A 5,793-nucleotide genomic window follows, 5' to 3' on the forward strand; every position below is an offset into this window, starting at 1 on the left:
CCCAAGCGCAGCCGCTGCTAGCTGCGCAGTTTGCAAAGCGCGTGCTTATACGTGCATGTGTATGTATGTGTGCATAAAAGAAGTCCAGAATGATTAGAATATCAGTTTGGAGGGTTCAGGGTATCTCCTAGTCGAGCAGTCTCGACTGGAGCCTTCTTACTTGTTTAATTTATAAAAATTGTATTTCTTATATTGAAATTAATAATTGATTGATAAATATATATATTTCTTTCTCTTTTGAAAAATTAGTTTTTGCCATATTAAAAAAAAAAAAAAAAAAAAAAAAAAAGTACATAGGTTTTTTTTTATAATATTTATATATATTATTTTCTTAAAAATTTTACTATTTCTCTGAAGACGGTGCTCTTTACATTTCAAATTAGCCTTAGCTATGCACAGATCTAGTATTTTGCATTCAGCTATTGCCACGTTGCATAGCACACGTCAAATTAGACGATCGTCCTTGACGTGCGCCCGTGCAGGAGCGCAGGTGAGGCACAGGTGGGGGCAGAGGTAGGGGCACAGGTGTGGGCATTGTCACAGCTGCAGTTGGAGCCGGAAGTGTGACAAGTGCGTCCAAGTGTCAAAACATAGCTGACGACACACATCCGACGCGAGAGACTGAGCGGAGCAGAGCAGAGCAGAGCAGAGCAGAGCAGAGCAGAGCCACCCAACCACCCAACCACCCTGCAGCACTGAGCCACCCACAATTGCAGCCGCTCTCACTTTGCGTGCGCACTGTGACACTTAACAGACAATTAAGTTGCTGACCCACCGACCGAGAGAGCGAGCGAGACAGCCTGATGAGCGAGCGAGAGATGGGCGCATTTTTGTGCACGATTCACAATGCCTCAGCCTCTGCCCCCTGCCTCTGCCTCTGCCTCTTGCCTCTTGCCTCCTGCCCCTGTGCGGGCGTGGGTATTTTTCATAATTAATCCAACGACTGCCGGTGGCATTTCCGAGCGCTTTGCGGTGCTTGGGTGGTTCGGTGGCTCGGTGGGTCGTTGGGTCGGAAAAACGTTTCTGCCATTTCAAGACAATTTGCGAAATTGCAGGCCGTTGTGTTTGATGCTTGTTGCTCCGTTGTTGTTGCCGTCGTTTTCCTCTTTTTTCCACGTGCTTTTCCGCGTGTTTTGCTCGCGCCGCGTCCGTCCGGACAGCCCTTGTGGACGCTAAACAAAATGGAGGCCAAAACTGCAATTGCTTTGCAGCTGCTGCAGAGCCGAGCAGAGCAGAGGATACGGAAAATCTCTGTATAGAAAGTGTAGAGCACTTTGACTGCGCCTTGGGCGGACAGACTGACTGCCGGCTGCTGCTGCTGCTCCTCCTCCTCCTCCTGCGGCTGCTGCTGCTCTGCCTAATCCGCTTTGGTATGTTTTGGGCCGCCTCGATGTCAAATTTGCTAGCAGCTCTTGGGCCGTTTTCAGTTACAGTTTTCAGTTCGGTTGGGTTTTTTTTCCGCGTTGTCCGCCCCAAAGGCCATAAAAAGTTTTTGACGCGCGGCATGTTCAGGCAGCAAGTTTGCCATTGTACGAAACTTTAATCCCGCTTAAATTATAAATGGCACATTTGGCTTCTATCTCTACGACGACCTCACACACACACACACACACACAGACACACACACATACACATACAGCCGCTTTAGACTGTCTATGTCTGTCGCTGAGGCCAAGAGAACGAGCCTGTCAGACTCTGGCAACGCTCGAGTGCTTGACAACTTTATGTGTGTTGTCGCAAGCTTGCCACAGCGGCAAACACACCACACACAACACACAAAACACAAAACACTTTGTTGCCTTTATTTTGAGTGCTGTGCGAACTGTGCCGCAAAGAAATGCATTGCACTAAACGAAACTTTACGAGTTTGGGGGCCTCTACTTAGGAGCGAGCGCTGCATTCCGCTCTGACTTTACGTGGCCATCACGCCCACAGATATATCATACATACCTTTATCTATATATATCTATATACCTGTGTGCTTGTTGCCTTTCTCCAATGCAGCAATGTCCTGTGTGCAGTGCAGGAAATCAATTAAAACTTTGCTCCTGTCAGTGGCAATTCAGTTGCCTTGGTGAGTCGGTGGCTCGGTGGCTCGGTGGCTCGGTGGTGGCTTCGTGCTACGGCAACACAGCAACCTGGTCATGTTATATCATGTTCCCTGCGCCGCTCCAGACTTTTCAACGAATGTCAATGCTCCGTCGTCCGACATGTTTGACACGATGCAACGGTGACAGTTAAAGGTAATTAAACAGTTGGTAAAGCACAATTAATGGTAAAGCACAATCATTCCACTCCTCACATCTCGTATAGCGCTGATAGAGATTTTACTGTTATTCACATTCTCTTAAATAATATATCACACTTGTATTCGTATTTAGAATGTATTTCAATTAATTTATTTTGAATTTATTTCTATTTGCATTGCTTTCAATTAAACTTGGGATAGAGAGAGACAGAAAAAGACAGAAAAATGAAGCCGTGGAAAATATACTTTATTTTCAATTTGATAGAGAGAGAGAAAAGATGAAGGCAACTCATATAAAATTTTCCCCTTCAATCAAATATTTACAAAATCGAATTTTAAATAATATTCTATTCTAAATAAGTTTAGTTAATATTAAAATTAATTTTATATTTAATCAAAATAAATTTTATCAATATAAAATTTTATTTTATATTTATACTAAAAAATTTAGTCAAAATAAAATTTAATTTTATATTTATTCTAAATAAATTTATTAAATATAAAATTTACTTTAATATTTAATCTAAATAAATTTTAGTAACATTGAATTTAATTTTATATATATTTTAAATAAATTTTATTAATATTTCATTAATATTCTAAATTAATTAAATTAATATTTCATTTATTTTTATTTTATATTTTATTATTTATTCAATAAATATTTAACAAATTATTAAAAATTTCATTCCTAATCTCTTATAAAAAAAACTCTAATTTCTTTTTCCAGACGTTGATGTTTGCTGGATCAAAGACCTTTTACAATATAATGCAAATATGTACCCAAGTGAACATTCCGCCAGATAATTGATGTGGCATTTGAGCCAAGTTGTCTTCAAACGCTTTTCTGTTTGATACTTTGTAAAAAAATAAAAATAAAATAAAATAAAAGGGGGTACAAAGTTTTGTCAAGTTAAGCATAATTGGTTTCTTGTTTACCGTCAAGAATGGCTCTTCTTCCTTGTTATTACATTAAAATTGTTTGTTGAGTGTCATGAATGAAATTCTGTGGAATGGAAATCTAAGAGAGTTTCATTGAAATTCAACTGCCTCGACAGATAGCTTAGCTTCTATATATCCCTGTTATGATTGGACTATGACACGTGCGAGTGTGTGTCTGTGCCTTTGTGTGGGTGTGTGTGTGTGAGTTGATGTATGCTAATGTCCTGTCAAACGGCTCGTTAGAGTCAGGTATTCAAAAGTGTTTGCATATTAAGGCCAACTAAGCCATAAATCAGCTCAGTCAGTCAGTTTAGTCAACTTGGAGCAATTCGCAGAGTTTTGTAAAATCATTCAAATTACACTGGCATAAACGGGACCATAATTTCATTTGGCCAAAGTACAGACATGGTCATAATAATGCGCCTTGGGCGCGAGTTTATTACATTCCCTGACTTGACCAAATTAAGCTGTTTGCCACTTGTTTAGTTTAGTTTGGCTCTACTATTTTTGTTTTTCTTCTATTCTTCTTTTTTTTCGACTTGTAGCTCGTAAAGTATTTTGGGTGCACTGCAGCCGGGGGCAAAAATTTTAATTAGAGTGCTCCACGCAAACATGGCAGCGACCCTTCACTCACTTCCAGCCTCGGTCCGACGGCCCCGCCTGCCCACTCTCTCTTTCTCTCTTTCTCACACTCTGCTCTGGCTAAGGAGCTGAATATGCGATACTTTACGGTCTCCATTTCGGCACACAATGTTTATGTTTGTTTGTCATACATAGGAGAAGAGTCCCTGGTGCATTGAACGGTAACCAAATAAGGCCCCAGGCGTATTGTGCTCGACGCTCTGCTGAATATGTGTGGACCTTGGCAACACCGAAATACGTACACGAATACGAATACAAATACACATACACATACACATACACATACGCCACAAGGATAACGAGCGTGAACAAGCGTACGTATTCGGACGGCCGTTGTGGCCACAGCTTCACGGCTGATTGTTTTTTTTTTTTTTCGACCAGTCTCTCTCACTCTCTAGTTCCCTCTCTCTCTCTCTCTCGCTCCCACTCATTGCTGCTCTTGTTTTTTTGCCCAATATACTTGTTCCATTGAAAACATTGAAAACGTGTATGCAAATTTGTTTTGCCTACGGCCATGTCCAGCTAGTTTCATAAAGCCAAACTTAAACTGCTTTTGCACCACCAAAGGAAAACGAAAGAAAACAATCGAATTTTCTTTTCTTTTTTCAGAATTCCTGCAATCCATGCTGGAAAATTCGTTACTCTGAGCCAGCTGTTGGCCATAGAAAATGTGAAAATAAGATTTGCATTTATCCATATTATCTTACGAATGGACCCGATGAATAACATTTGCTAAATGAAAACAGAAGTCGTGATGAGGCAGCTGAGAAATATGAATAGGGCATTACTTGTGACCTTTAAAACGAAAGTAAGTCGGAGATATTGCTATTGGCTACCCTTCTGAAGTTACTTTAAGCAAAGCTTAGCTCTTAATCGGCTAAAGGAAAAAGTCGAATTTTTAATGAATCTACTGCGAAATCTCAAGCATCTGCCTCAACCTGCATGGACTCTATACTATGTAGGAGTTAATATAAATATTATATGTACTAGTTAATATGAGTCTGCTCTCTGTTGTTGAGTTGGCAAATCAGTCAATCAAGCCGAGCTGTGTGTAGAATGTGTGTGATGCAAATTTAATAAAGAAAATTGATTAATACAACTTACAGTAAGACAAGAAAGAAAGCTCTAGTCGAGACTGCTAGACTACGAGATCGCCTGAATAAATATTTAAAAATCGAGAGTGTGAAGTAGAAATAGTAACAATATTATTTCATTTTGAAGGTAAAAAAAAAATAATAATAATAATTTAAAATCTCTTGAGTGGCCTAAAATAAGTAAAAAATAATATTTTTGAAAAAGATAAAAATAAAATAATGTTTTACAATTAAAAAAAAAAATACAAAAAAATTAAAAGTAATGAAGTACAACTAAATAAAATATTGTGACAAATGACAAGAAGAAAGATGAGTAGAAAGGATTAGAAAATCATTCCACAATTTAAAAGTCAACTGAATCGCCTTTCTATGTGATTCTCAATTACACTTACAAAATTGCAAGTTATGTATTCTGTATAATGTATAGGTGTATATACTACAAATACAAAAATATATGAATTTACATTTTACATATTTACAATTTACAAATACATATGAATTTTTTATACAAGATTATTTACATCAAAAATAATTAAATTATATTTTACCTTTCATTTATATATTTTAGTATACATCATTTTCATATGCAATTATAAAATATAGCAAAAACGTAATAGAAAATATATTTATCATTTTATCATCAAAGAAAGTACCTAACGGAGGCTAAACACACGGCTAGGCCTTAATATGCCCAACCTAAGTCAAGTGACTTGTTTACAATGCACATCTAAAACACCAAAGCACAGGAACTGTACCCAGTATTTAAGAGACAAGAGATTCGATTCGAGTGCTCTGCGCAGACTCGGCCAAATGGAACTCAGCATCCACAGCAGCAGCAGCAGATGGGTTTGTGTGTTTGGGCCATGG

This window comes from Drosophila arizonae, chromosome 5 (genome assembly GCF_054131065.1).
Source record: "Drosophila arizonae isolate 15081-1271.41 chromosome 5, UAZ_ARI_1.0, whole genome shotgun sequence".
In the NCBI taxonomy this organism is placed as follows: Eukaryota; Metazoa; Arthropoda; class Insecta; order Diptera; family Drosophilidae; genus Drosophila; species Drosophila arizonae.